This window comes from Electrophorus electricus, chromosome 3 (assembly GCF_041902795.1).
Source record: "Electrophorus electricus isolate QZ-2024a chromosome 3, ASM4190279v1, whole genome shotgun sequence".
NCBI classification, from domain to species: domain Eukaryota; kingdom Metazoa; phylum Chordata; class Actinopteri; order Gymnotiformes; family Gymnotidae; genus Electrophorus; species Electrophorus electricus.
The window spans coordinates 22365669-22381124 of NC_137499.1; the positions used below are offsets into that span (position 1 = coordinate 22365669).

Sequence of the window (15456 nt, forward strand, 5' to 3'; positions counted from 1 at the left end):
AGGACTGGAACCATCTCCAAGCAGAGTCAGTCACACCAAGCCTGGAGACAACAGAGAGAAGAATGTTGTGATTCACTGTGTCAAAGGCTGCTGAAAGGTCTAGAAGAATCAAAACAAATGACAGTTTGGCAGCTTTAGTAACATGTGCAGTGTGTTGGTCATTGTTAAGGTAGTGTGCGTATGTAAGTCAGTCGTCATAGTTGTGCAGCTAGTCTGTGTTAAACATTTACTCTGTGTAGTACTGTTCATATGTGTTTATGTCCACTGTTTTGTTCTGTGTGAATGCCCTGTTAAATGTTATTAAATGTTTGAGGGAGTCTGCGCGGCCTGCTCTATGCCCTTCGGCATTCAAGCCACACATTACAAGAAGCACTCGAGGAAGCATTACTTGCATTATATACTTTGGCATTTACTTGCCAAAGGTCTTGTCAGGGGAGCAACATCTCTGCTAGCTTCAGGTAAATTCTATGACATGTATGTAGTCCATTACTGTTATTGTTACTATAAGTGTTTTTATTAAATGTCAACATTTTGCATAGACAATGTGTGCAGGATTACAGAATTTCCAGTTCTATTTGAGTGTAACCTAATGTACTGGCTGGGTTACACTATGAGTTGAAGACAAAGCACTTTTGTAAGTCACTCCAGATAAAAGTGTCTGCTAAATGCTGAAAATGTAAATGCTGAAAATGTAAATGTAGAGACAGGTGAGTAAGGAATTCAGACCAAATCCAAGTCTGCTGGTTCAGTAAATCACTACATAGCATTTTAATTAATATTTCATACAGCAATAATGTTCTGTAGTTGTGACCAGAAAGCTAAACAAGGACTTTGTGTGACAACAATGCGCAGCTCGAATAGCCAGGCCCCTCTTCGTAATTTATACCAAGTGTTCTCGTCCCATGTGAATTATCTATAAACATTACAGCGGCCCCCTAATTTCTTCATGATGATACGCAGTGAGGAAACAAACTCAGACACAGTGTCCCTTCGCTAAGGAACTTTACTTAGACAGCCCAGTGCGGCCACAGGCTGCGCAGGCAAGCCGAGGTGAAGAGCACTGTCAGAGGTGCAGCAGTGCAAAACAAGGGCAAGCCAAAAATCTAAAACCCATACAGTGAGTGTAAAACAGCTTGGTATGCAGACGGTGACTCATGAACAATACTTTACAAGGATCGAGAGTTCCTGAAGTCTTTAAATAGTGCAGCGACGAGACGATAACAATCAGGTAATAAGTACGCACAGCGACCTCTACTATTCCGGGGATGGGGACCTCTGGTGGCCAGTAGTGTGCATGATCGCCGCTTCCCTGATATATGCCCAGAAAGCCAATCCTGTCTGAATAAAATTTTAGGGAAAAGGCCAGGTTTATTCACCCAGGCACCTTTTACTACCTGGCACCTTTTAACACTACTCTTACTTTTCTGGGACAGACCTCTGATGGTGGTAGTGTCCTGCTGGTAGTTGGAAGCTTAAGATCCGAAACATGGAGCTCAGTGTGCAAGAGGCTGACATGCAGCAGGTCAGCTGGCAAGCACCGGCTTGTTGACTGAGATTTGCATGATACTCAATACACCCCCACTGCGATATGTCTGCTCTTTCTGCTCCAGTGAAGCAGTCTGAGAGCAATCCTGTGTGCATTCAGTATGTGATATTTTACCTCATTTGGATGGAGAGAGTAGGCAGATTAAATTCTGTGTACAATCTCTTTATGTGGTCCATTACTGTCTTGCAGCCAGAAACTGGATCACAATGTGTGTAATGTGTTATAGCTTATGCTACGAAAGAAATCTCAGGCCATTTTTATAATGGTTTACCAGTATGGTCACAAACAGACAGTCCAAAAGTTCTTTTTCAAATGGCCTCATGATGTCGTTTGTCACTTTTCCCCATATTGGTAGTGTACTGGTACTGTGAGTATGGGAGTTGGGTGTTGTCATGAAACATCTATGCTTTGATGGAGGACTCCACTTGAGAACCCATACCTGGCCACCACTATAATTCTCATAGCCTCCTTTTTGTCTGGATGAGGCCCAGGTATGTTAAAAAATTAAACCAAAGGCCCTCCAAAAATACTAGGCGGTTTTGTACCTCATATTTATATCACCGTCCTGACTCGGAACACAGGCACCAAATGCTACATCAGCTTTAAAGCAGCACAAATTGCACTTCTAAGAGCAGTTGCTGTCCACTTTAACTTTTCAACAAGCTGATATCTTCATCAGAAGCATCGAAGACACGTGCACTCTTCCTTGCCTCAGATAACTGTGGCCCCATGGCTAGCATACAACACAAAAGAAAGAAAAGTCTGCAGAAAATAACGTTCTGCAGCATCCCCATTGCTGTATGTTGCGTCTCCGGAAGAACATCGTCTGGCGATTAAACTAACACGACCGAAGTCATGTAACACAGTGTACCACTCTATGCACTCTCTTATCTCAGCAATAAACCAGCCAAGCATTCCCGTCTGCTTAGCTTAGAGCGCCCCATAGTGGTGCTTTTCCACACACCACAGCTTCAAATGTATTGGAAGTGTAGCTAGCGTTGTAAGTTGCATAGCAATGCGGTGAATATTTAACAAATGTATAAATAGCCTAAAAAGCGTCACGCTGTTTTACAACTTATACACATTTAATCTGGGACTAACTCAGCTCAAACAAACCACTGCATGTTCAACATTATGTTCTCATATTATGGACATTACAGTTCAAACTGGCTGTATCAACTGAGACAACACACAATTTCGATTACTATATAAATACTCCAGGAAGGACAGAACAAGTGCTGACCATGCTAAACAGAGGAGGTGTGCATGTGTCTAATGCAGTGGTTATTTAACTGCATGCTGTCGTGGTTCCCTCTTAGACCTGTTTCAGAAAACAGGTTTAGTTGAAGGAAATTTGGGGGTTTTGGCTTCATAAAGTGAGCTCAGCTCTGAAACAATACCTATGGCAGCATACTCCAAGAAGCTAACCTGCTCACTGGTAAGCTTTCTTCCATTAGCTGTAGTTTCTTCTCTTATTTAGCTTCAGATTTTTTCACTAACTACTTAAATACATCACATGTTGAATGTAGTCATTGAAAGCTGTTTAACCTTGTAGGGTTGGCTAAACATCATCACATTTGCTTGTAACTAAGTTAAACCATACCTGTTTGAACTATATGTTTAAAATTACATCTTCAATTGCTGCCGTGTACAATTTTTGCTTGTTGGGTTACACCTATGTATAACACCATGAGGGTTAACAGATATATATCCAACAATATAAGTGAAACACTCGAGATAAAACCTTTCCTTCTTTTCCAATTTAATACATTTGCATCATTTAGATTCAGTGTTGATTGAACTAATTGTTATCATCTGTTCTGAAATCAAAAACTTGGTTTGTCAAACTCAAAGCTCGACAGCGCAGAGTTATTCAACCCAGAGTTCAGGTTTCAACTCAGTTTGTTAAACCTGCTTTCTGAAACAGGGCCTTGGTGCCCAAGTTCCTATGGTGAGTCTGTTTTTGTTTTAATTTTATTCTTGTCTCCACCCTGTCTAGCGCTTTGTGTTCTCTGCCCCTAATGTTCTATACCTGATGATGTACACCTGTGTTTTGGTAGTCCCTCATTAGTGTGTGTAGCTTTATGTTCTGTTTTGTCTTTGTAAAGTCTTGACGGTGTTTTCTTGTTTTGTGTGCTGCCTGACGCCTCTCATTGTTTTTGGCTTATTATGGAAATTTCCAATGCTGACCTGTCTATCTACCCAATTATCTACTGACAACAGGGTGTGCATCATTAGATATCTTATTCTAAACATCAAACATTGTAGTATTACATAAATATCAGCTGACTAATGCCATATCAGGGCTGGATTAACATGCCAGGTAATATACACATACAGGTAATATTTCCTCTTACATGCGTAAGGTATTCATGTACATCAAACAGATAGATCATGTGTTTTCTAGCTAGGTGTACAATTGTTAATGCACAGCATATTGAGCTCAACAAAGGGTGGAGGGTGCAGGTTGGCTGTCCCTGCTAATTATAATAAAACAATCTTATGTATGCAAATCAAATGCTATGCATCTTGATGTCAGCACATACACTGAAAATGCAGTAATAAAAAAAATGCATATATCTATAAATATTAACTGTAAGATGGATAAAACATCTCAGATAGTGATATTCATTATAATGATATACAGATTACGGTGGATTTCAGATCAGGTAAAGCAAGGTAGACAGCTGTCTTAACAAGAAATACGTCACTATAGTGGAACCACCTTGAAACCACCTTAAAAACCCACATCTCCGCATGTAAAGTATTTGTCGTTTAGGTCTGCACAAGTGAAATGTTTCTTACGGAGACGACACGTTGCATCTACGCGTCAGTACACATTCCTGCCCAGCGGGTGGCGAAATAAACCCTACCCAATCCATGCTAATGAATTACCGGAAGAGTTACCAAATTTTACCATCAAACGGAGCACAACTAGTGTAATGTCAAGAAACACAAACTTTTTTAAAGTTTCGCTTTTTTAAAGCGAAATCGTTCCCGCGTCCCCCTCCTCCTCCTCCTCCTCCTCCTCCTCCTCTCAATTTCAACACCGTCCATGTAAAGCAAGAAACAGCAAGGTGTGCCTGCTTTTAACACATCTGTGTCGGAGATGTTAGGAGCCGTTACCCATAAGTACATTTGACGATGGGCTGTTCTTAACAGGCTTTATTTGCCGAACGATCAATTCATTTGTATTCAGCTTTCCACTCCAAACAGCTAATCCTACGTCAAATTGCGACAGAATTTGCGATATTGGCTTGAGGTAAGATAGAATATTCTATGCCGATGAAAGACAGATGAGAAATAGTGGCGAACGTGTTTAATCAGAGGCAGGACAGTGTTGACCTTTTTCTAGTAGTGCTATTGGATGAGTTCGCACTTTCAGTTTATTGCAGTGTTTCAATGCACCACTAGGGGGCGAAGATTTATAAGGTTGGGGGTCTCTGAATAGGCCCATCATATATTGAATGGTTGCCAATGTCTGAATTGGCAGGTTATCATAGCCATTCCGTAGAACTCGAGGGATAATACAAACCTACCGGGGGTTTATTTAACGCAAGTACTGATGAGACATCAACGAATGCAGCACTTCAGTTAACTTTATTAAGGTAACTTTTGGCAGAAAACGTTGCCAAGGTTCCTTCCAAACTTGGCAGTGCCACTGCGGGTCATTTCGCCACCCCTTCACACGCAGGACTGTGCTCCAAGCAGAGCGCGATCTGTTAAAACATTTACGGAGCTTGAAACCTGATGCACAAGCAGGTGCCTTCCCGCAGTAAGGTGACCTACACACGCTGGCTAGCTGAACCCTGCTCGAGGCGTACGGCTTTCGGAAACGCGAATGCTCGCGAGGTCCTCGCGGGACAGAGGAATACTACGGAAGCGTAATTTTCGGTATGTTTTGCTGGGGCGGCTGTTCACGCGGTCGTTGCTGCGTGCGTTTAAAAACGGATCATTATGCAACTATGCATCCTTAAAGTAGATGAGAAAAGGACCAGGAGGGCCACACTCCATTGGAATAAGTGGACCAAACAGCCTACGTGGCGATGGAGGAACTGATGAGTGTTCCTGGGAAGTTCAGAGTAATGCCTTGCTGAAACGGAAATCCATATTTTATTCCCGTGTTTTATTTGGTGACAGAGCACACCGTTGAAATACACTTACTCTTAAGAATTCACACAGTGTCACTCGAGAAGTTTGAATGAAAAGGGGGGAGAATGTGATTTCTACACTTGCGTAGATGTGTGCTCTGATTGTGTTTGGATGTCCTGAACCGTGGTCGAACGGAAACGGCGTTACGTTATCTGGCTGTATGAACGTGTGGGCACGCGTGCGTAATTACGCATGTTTATCTGTGTGTGTGTGTGTGTGTGTGTGTGTGTGTGTGTGTGTGTGTGTGTTTGGGGTCTGTTAAGGATTTGGTCTTGGTGGGATCAGTACATTCGCGTTTTTTTTAAGCTGCTGTGGGAATAAATCGCACTGTATTGCTCCTCTGCGTCAGGACCCCGGTGGCGCTGAGGTCGATGCCCGACGAGCAGGTGCTGGCGCTCGGGAGGAAAAGGTGGGACGACATCAGGGGTCTATGGAGGACCACCGTAGCTCACCTGGCGTGCACATAACCATGAGTTCGACCCCCGCAGAAAACGCCTACTGTCATACTAATAAATATATAAGTCTGACAAGTTCTGTAAATGTAAACGGCATTTGGGTAGGTTTTGTGCGGGTGTGTGGAGTGGGGCTTAATTCTGGAAGTATTTCTACAAGGTGAATTTGAGAACAGCATTTTGGTTACACTCTCCTAAAAAGCTTCAGTGTCCCACACACCTGCCACAGTCAGACTTTTATCTTTTTTTTTTCTTTTTTTTTCTTTAGTCCTTTCCAGCCCCAATAATCTAATAGGAAGGCGATCGCCTCCCGAACTCCCTGTATTCAAGTGACAGGTTATCATCATTTTTGGGCAATGGCCCCTTGGCTGTGCGTGTGCAGTGGTTGCATTTGAATGCGGTCAAACCGCAGGAATCCTTCACTTCTTTGTGATGTGTGCCTTTGTGGTGGACCTGGCTGAATGAAGACTGTAATTAGATGACTGAAATCTGAGTGGGGCAGACACTGTAGTTTGATCTGGTGTGTGTGTGTGTCTGTCTGTCTGTCTGTCTGTGTGTGTGTGTGTGATGCTCTGTTAGTTGCTGGGCTTTTGGCTCTGAAATGGAACTTAATGAGTGATTCGTTTCCTTAGTGACTTCCTCTAATTCAGGTACACTTACAGAGCTCCTTATACAAGTCATGTTTGTGTTTAAACAACAAAGGAAGAGGATTTTCCTTTGTAAGCATGTATCATGTTCAGGCTGGAACTGTGTGTGTGTGTGTGTGTACCTGTCTGTCTGCTTGTGTACCCGTGACATTCATTGCTTTCATTCTTTACTCATTGTTTCTTAATGTGAAAGTTATCACAGCTAGGTACTGTTAATAATACTGATGATGAAGACTCTGACAGCTTTCTCCCCATAGCCTCTATAGCAGGCTGGCTGGAGTCTGTGTGCAGCCTGTAGCAAGCTAAGGGCTCTCTTTGTATAGTCTGTAGCATGCTGGGTGGAGTCTTTCTCTATACAGTCTGTAGCAGGCTGGGTGGAGTCTCTCTGTATGCTCTGGAGTAAGCTGTCCCGAGGTTGCATGCCTCGTCAGTTAGACTAATTCGAATTCTCTATTGTGATCCCAAGTTCTTGACTTCGAAAGACATCTCCAGAAATATACAACATAGCAGCTCAGTCTTGTTGGGATTAACTTTCAAGTGATGAGCTGTGAAAAGAAGTCAGCTAAGCATGCCAAAATATGAGCAGAAATCTGAGAGTGCTGGAGAGTGGAAAGGAGAAGAACAGTTGAGTATTATCAGCATAGCAGTGGTATGAGAAACCATATGGGTATGACAGGCCATCCGTAAGAAAGCATGTATAGAGGGAGAACAGGAGAGGACCAAACACTGAGCTGTGTGGGATGCCGGTGGAGATTCTGTAAGAAGCAGAAGTGGATCCCCTCCATGTCACAAAAGCTTGTTGACCATGTGGAAGCTCGCTGAGAGATTGCGAAGAATTGGGAGTGACGGGAGCTTGGCAACATGCTGCTTCTCACTAACAGCCTTAGTGCCATTCCTGTGCAGTGTGCCACTTTCAACCCAGACGAAAGGGTAGCAGACTGCAGTCTAGATACACACAGTTAAGCTCTAGTCTTGATTCCAGCCATCCTGAATCTGATTGGTTCATTTATGTAATCTCATCATGACTCACTGTAGGACTGGTATTGATTTGTGTTCGAATGTAGAACTGTGCATTAGAAAATTAGCATTTTGGCTTTGATTACTAGGAATTTCACCTTTTTCTCTTTTGTTAGCTCTGCCCTTCCAACAGAGAAGTGTGTAAAAAGAGAAGTGTGGTTATGTTGTGATATCTTTTGATCTGTCTGTAATGCAGCTAAAAAGGAAGTTTTGTGTGTATGTGTGTAGAATGAGACATTTTGACATTAATGCCTGTGTTAGAGGAAACATGGTGACCTCCCAGATATTTATGTGGAAGTGAGAGGTTGCATTAGAAGACTGAGTTTATGCAGTATGCTTCTGCAAGTTTCATGACCAAACCTTTTGTACTGACCTCATGACACGGTGTGCGATGCATGTTTGGGTTTTGTTATATTTGTTTGGAAATCAATAGCTATAGGACTGCAAAATTGTCCTTTGCTGTCTCGGTGGGTGGGTGGGGGTGTGTTTATCATGCAGTCACTTTCCCCTGACTGTGTGGAGGGCGTGCAGAGGTCATACCTGCTAGGAGCATCTGGACATTAAAACACAACCACTTCACGCTCATTTGCTCTTGCTCTCTCTCGATGACTTTCACAGTTTTAGCCGCTTTAGTTTAAAACCGAGATGGAGAGAAAGGGGAAAAATGAAGGACAAAGTGGAATTGGCGTGGTGTCTCACTTCCCATCGTTTTGGAGTGTTTTTGCGAGTTCTGGGTTGCTCTTCCTTGGGTGGTGCACTCATGCATGGTTCATTTTTCAATTCCTGATGTCTGTGGGTTGTATAAATGCTCCCGCATGTACAGCATGAACTCTGGTTCACCGAAAGACTCGCTGCGTTTTGTTTTAGAAAACCTATGAGACATTTTTACGTGTCTCTTTATTGATATTCTTTAAAGACATCCAGCAGTTGAAGGTGCACATTTTGCATTTGTGGTTTACAGCTAAAGTTGTCAAATGTGAAGATACGCAGTGCATATGTGCAGTTCTGCTTTTGGAGATCTCACCTGTATAGCAGCGATGCACATTGCATTAAAAGGGTTACCCGCTGCCTGCATCACCACCGATCAATACTACAGAATAGAAGTTTTATCTTCGTTCTGAGATTTTGCATGCCGTCTCTCCTACAGAGATCATAGTCAGCAAAGAGGAGGGAGAAGCAGCGGTAATAAGCAGCACTGTCAAAAGTTCAGCATGCAAGTTGCAAACCATTACAATCGTGTTATCCAGCAAAGTGTGCATAAGTGCATTTACATGTATACATGGCGGTTAGGTGTTAAGAAATGGGTAGATGTGTTTGAGTGATATCTGTGGTAACAGTCTGTAAGGGCAAAGGTGGGTGTGTGCGCTCACAGGCCTTGCAATCGGCTCTGGCTGGGCTAAGAGGGGTGTTTGTGCAGGCCACAGCTTTGGGAAAGAACCTGTTCTTCAGTCAGCTGGTGCTCAAGCTTATTGGCCTGGGCCCCATTTCCCAAAATGCCAAATTTATTTACATGGCGGTTTTTACCACAACCAGTCACAGAGCAGCTTTACACATGTCCAAGCCCCCAGTGAGCAAGCCAAGGGTGACGGTGGCAAGGAAAATCTCCCAAAATTGCGACAATGGACACCACAATAATAATATAACCAATAATAACAATATAAACAATAAGGGGCAGAATAAGTAGTGAGAGGAAAAAAAGCAATTAATGTCCATTTCAGTTTCCTAGAAGTCCTAGTCTGTGTTCGATGAGTGTACATGTGCACAGGAATGTCTGTCTAGGGCAATGGAGAAGTGGAGGGGCATGGTGGCTGAGAAGGGTTAAGTCTCAGTAAAAACATGACAGGTGAACCTCAGCAGAAAGAGAGAATAGATTATTAGGCATGTCCAGGTACGAGGGTGTGTACATGTCTATGCCAATACGTCAGTATGTTCACCAGAGTGTGTGTGAGAGAAACCAATAGATCTAATCAAGAACTAAAAGTTGATCTCAGAGGGTCTTGGGCAGTACCAAAGTGAATGTTGAAATTCCCAGCAATAATGGCAATTTCTACCAGATTACACAGGAAATCTGTCAACTCATTAATGCATTTTAAATGGGGTCCTGTGTGCCTATAGATACCAATTAATGAAAAAGGCTGAGTGGTCTTCCTTTCAGTGGCTGCATTGTTTGTTAGTAAAATGAATTTCAAAGGATTTGAAATCATAACCAGCTTTCTGGTTTACGCCTAATGTTTCATTATAAATAACTACAATGCCGCCTCCACGCCCAGTTAGATAATGGCGGTGTACACACTGGCCAGAAGGCCTCATATCATTTAAAGCTATGTGCTTATTTGGCCTGATCAAAGTTTCTGTTAGACAGAGTACGTTAAATCTACAATTGGTGAGTTCATTCATCATGAGCGTTTTATGTTATTAAATATTAGATGAATAAATATTAGGTGGTGGTGTTCCAACAATGTACTATACTGTCTTCACTGTGTGGTGCTTTTGCTCAATGGCCATGCAGCTAGCATACCACACTGTGGCGCAGTTGATTTGGATGCTGGTGCTCCTTTAGAAATTCGCCAACACTTTGTGTGGGAGCTGGTCCTGTTTCAGCTTCCTGAGGATGAACGGTCTTTGTTTGGATTTTTTGACCAGGTGTGAGGTGTTGAAAGTCCATGTCAGTTGTTTCAACACAGACTCCAAAGACCGTTTACGCTTTCCACCGCTTCTCTGTTTATGTAGAGGGGGAGCTGGTCCACCTCTTTTGTTCTCCTGAAGTTGGTGACGGTCTCCTTTGTCTCAGAGGTGCTAAGGACCGGGTGGTTGTTCTTGGACCACTCAGCTTGGATCTGGAGGTGTGAATGAGGGTGCAGTCATGTATGAAGAGTGTGAAAAACAGAGGACCCAGCATGCAGCTCTGTGGGACTCCTGTGTTGTAGAAGAGGGTGGTGGGGGCGTGACTTCCCAATTTGACCTGCTGTGGTTGGCCCATTAGGAAGACTATAACCCGTGAGCACATAGAAGAACCAAGGCCCCAGATTCTCCTGTTTTCTAAACAGTTCATGGGGAATATTTGTGGATCTGAAGTCCACAAATAGCATTCTCACTGTCTGGTTCTTCTAAGTGTGTCAGGGTGACTGCATCCTCTATGGAGCAGTTTGGCCAACAGGCAATCTGGTGATTATCCAAGTCAGGTGGGATGATGGTTCTGATGTGTGAAAAATACAAATGACTCTAGGCAGTTCACAGCTGAGTTCTTGGGCATTGGGATGATGGTGGAGAATTGAAGACCTGTTGAAAGTGCAGCTTGTTGAATATGTTAGGAAACACCTCTGTAAGATGGTCAGGACATGCTGTCATTACCCAGCCGGGCACTCCATCTGTGCCTGCCGCTATGCTGGCGTTCATGTTCCTATGGGTTGTCTTCACCTGGTGGGGCTGTTGAGGAGTGAGGCAGGTCCCATCTTCTGAACATCAGCCAGTGTAGCGTCATCACCGGGCAGCATACTGGTGGTGGTGTATTTAGAAGGTGCCTTGATGCCATTCCACAAGCAAAGTGGGTTGTTGTTATTTTTGACGTGATCCTCAATGCACTGCTTTTATCTGCACCTTGCATCCATATTCCCTCTCGAGAATTCACCTCGTGCTTCGCTGTAGGCTTGTTTGTCGCTTGGTCTGAATGCCGGTGATCAAGGGTCCTCTCCTTGCTCTTTATAAATGGCTTTTGGTTAGGAAATGCCTTTATTGTCATATGTAATAAACCTCTGCACAGAAAATGCGTGCTGTAACCTAGGACTGAACCAGCATATTCCTCCAGATCTTTACCCTCTAGAAACACATGCTAGTCTGTACTTTCAAAGCGGTCTTGTAGCATTGAGGTGGCTTCCTCAGACCACACCTGTACTGTCCTGATGGCTGGTTTTGTTCTGCAGGTCCATGGCCTAGAAGTTGGGGTCAGTTATGCAGATATGATCTGATTGTCCTAAGTGTGCAGAGTAGCTTTGAATGTTTCTGAGATGTTTGTTTACACATGGTCCAGGATGTGTGTGGGTTTTTTTTTTGTTTGTTTGGTTTTTTTTTCTCTCAAGAAATTTGGGCACGACTGATCTGAAATCTGTGTGATTGAAATCCCTTGCTAGAGCAATCTTGCCATACAGGTGCTCAATCAGCTGGTTGTTAATGCCATCATGCTAGCTTAGCATTAGCTTGTGGGGCAATGCATACTGCTGTGATGATTTATTCTCCCGAAGTCCTTCAGGAGTAAGAACAGTCTTGCAGTTAGGAACTCCAGATCTGGGCAGTAGTGCTTATCGATCATACCCGAAGCCGTGTGCCAGTTGTTTGCGTAGACACTCTCTGCTCTTTTAGCTCCACTCGAACAACTGAGCAGTTTGAGGTTTTTGCTCTGACCCGTATGTGGTGCGGAACAGGCTTGGAAGTGCCTGAGAAGAAGGAGTCTGAGGTGCAGGTGTGTGTGAGAATGTTATACTGTAGGTGGGGTGTGTGTGTGTGTGTGTGTGTGTGTGTGTGTGTGTGTGTGTGTGTGTGTGGTGTAAGAGGTAAGACATAAACTAATCCAATCTGAATAGGGTTTATCACGAGAATGTTATAATGAAAACAAACAATGTTTTGCATATCTCCTCAGTGATGAAACTGATGTGTCTGGGCCACATTAAAATTACTGCAAGATGAACAAGTTTCTAGTGTGTTGTATTTTCTACAAACTCTAGAAGACTAAATATGGCTACTAGCAGCAATCAAAACTCTCTTGTGACTCTCGATGCGAGGCGACATCTGTCTGGGAAAATCATGGAGATTTGCATCCTGACGGGATTAAAAACATCAGACAAGCGCCGAATTGGGTGAGAAACGGCAGGTAATTTTCTCAGGAAATGGAAGGAGAAAAACGTTGACGTGGTCGATCTAGATGGAAATGAGGAATTACTCCAGGACTCCATGTAAATTTAATCCTGTCAAAATATGGTTATATAGGTGGTGTGTGTTTGAGTGTGTCCGTGTGTGACTCCCAGCAGGCCACGTGGACGTGCTTACAGCAGGTGCTTACTGTGGTTTAACACTGGGCTTCATCTGCTATTTGCTCTTTTTTGAGCTCCTTTCTCCCTCTGATCAGGCTGCACTTTCTACTTTGTTGCACATGTTTTGTTAACCCTTTGCTTATATTCAGTTCTCATTTGTGCTTGCCTGCTCACTCCCTCCCTCTCTTGCGCTCTCGCTCTCGTTCTCGCCCTCTTACACCCCCCCCTCTAATTAGATCTGGGTTTGCTCATTTGTTCATTGCAGAGTTAGTGGGATGCTGTTGTATGCATTCAGTTCTGGCCTACTGCGCTCGCGCGTGCGCGCACACACACACACACACACACACACACACTGTCATATTGAACTCTACAGTAATTGATTGCACTGGGATAGTCAGCGTGTGTGTGTGCGCGAGCGTGTGTAGGGACTGTGAACCTGTTAAAGTTGTTCTGGCAGTACTTGCAGGACTTTGCAGTTTGGGTTTGGCACCCTTCACAGGAGCTGCGCTCAGGCAGTTACTTCAGTCTTACGCTTGCTAAAGTAGAGCAGAGGTCCTGAGAGAAACTAAAGTAGAAAAGTCTACTTTTTACATGCTGTGCTGCTGCAGTAGTTGGTGTTGCTTCCACATTAATCTGGGGCTACTCTTAAGACACTACAGGATGCTCCAGATGTCGGCTAATTAAGTGTCTTTGCAGGATTGACTGTGTGTGAATCTAATTCTGATGAGCCCTAAGTGTGTGTCAAGTGGTAGAACCTCTTGGACCCTAAAGACAAAGAGCAGAGGAAAAGGTGGAATATTTTAACGTTCAACAATTTTGTCCTCTCTCCCCTCCTCTCTTCTCTGAGTACTGGCAAATCCAGAAAAAAGCTTTACACTACTAATTTAAACAGGCGTTAACAGCAGATGTATTGGACTATTGATTAAAGAGCTTATTGAAGGAATCATTGATTGTTGATTGCACTTCTTGCCATGTGTCTCCTGTGTATAGTGCATAGTTTTGTCTATAGTGTGTCAGTAGAGAGTGGGATGTCATTTTGTATGTGTGTTTGTGTCGATTCTTGTAGGCAGGGTAATTCTGGTGGAGCTGAGCTATTGGTGAGTTTTCATCAGGTTAAGGGATATGGAGCGAAAAACGAGAAATTTTGTTCTGAATTGGATCATTATGTAACATTCTGTTTAAAACGCATGGACAGTATTTGTTCAGAATAACCATGAAAGGATACTGACACTAGACAGAAAACTAATACAGAAACGGAGCCTACTACTAATTAGACTGAGTGCAGTCGATATCCTCGCTAAATACCACTGTACTGCTTTGTACAGGGCAGTCGCACGTGGTATGGTCTGAGGCGGACAACACAGTAGGCTATGATGACAGATAAAGTTGAGGAATTAAGTGTGTTTTTGCCATTGTTAACTAACTTCCACTTTGTTAATTTTCTGTAAATGACCTTGAATTATTTACTTCCACTGGGTGTGTTTGTATAGAGGGGGGAGGTGTGTGAAGCCATTGTGCTAACCAGTAACGCATTCAACACACACAGTGGCAAAAAATACAGGTGCTTTTTAAATTTTCATTTATTTATTTGGAGTGTGTGTGTGTGTGTGTCTGTGTGTGTGTGGAACTTTACACAGGAATTGTGGCCCCACTCTCCGCCCAACCAGAGGCCAGAGAGGCAAAAGGAAAAATTTCCCAAGACACAATGAAGTGTCCATGAGAGGAACACACACACCTGCCCTTTTGGGCTTGTGGTGGACCCAACATGAGTCACTTTGACAGCCATGAAAGAGGCCAACTGAGCATTTAAATTAGTCAGTGAGGAAAATGCATTTCAGTTTTGGAAAATTGTCATCGGTTTCTTTTTTTTTCTTTTTCTTTTTTAAGAAAAGACAAACATACCCACACACATGTACAAACACAATTCATCCATCACTCAGGCTTCCCAAGCATCGCTCACTCCCTGGCTACCCTCTATTGACTTCCTGCCTGTGTCCTCGGCACCTAATTGGGTAAGCGATCAACCATCAAACCTTTAATTCCTTGTCACTGATTGGTCAGTTTGATCAGCTCAGTCTTACCCCCTCAGGATTCCAGTCACCTTGTTGGAGCAGAACAGCAAGTTCCCTCATTCTTCAAATACCCAATTAGGGCTGCGGGTGAAGCAGCTCTCGACGGCCATGATAAACGTACGTTTTAGAGGGCGTGTTTGCCCTGAAGCTGCTCTTACTGCAGTGTGAAAAACTGTTCACCCCATTGCAGCAGTTCACGACCCAGTGCTTTCAGAGGGAGCATTGGTTCCTTATGAGCTGCCCCTGTCATCAGTCCAGTCTGAACATTTGCACACTGACTTCTTAAGGCGCTTTAAATCTTTAGGGTGAACAACTGGTGACCTTGTTATCCGAGCTGGCACGGTTTTAAGATGGATCACCGCACTGTTATTTTTTAAAGTAGAACTAAAGGGTACCTTTTTTTTTTTTTTTAAGCTCACAGAGGAGATCCCTGCTTGTTTACGTAGCCATGGCCACCACTGTGCTGCTGTGCCCGAATGCCTGGACCATACAATAAACTCTGCACTTGTGAAGTCTGAGAATGTTCCACACTTGTGACTGATTATC

At 43.5% G+C, this 15456-nt stretch overlaps 1 protein-coding gene across 1 annotated transcript in view; it reads left to right on the top strand.

The window, feature by feature from the left end:
• The first annotated feature begins 5289 nt into the window (after positions 1–5289).
• Positions 5290–15456, top strand: part of rab11fip4b (RAB11 family interacting protein 4 (class II) b) — a 39328-nt gene continuing 29161 nt past the window's right edge. Inside the window, exon 1 of the mRNA XM_081710638.1 lies at positions 5290–5440. The gene's annotated coding sequence lies outside the window, so the exon portion shown is untranslated. The remainder of the gene's footprint in view (positions 5441–15456) is intronic.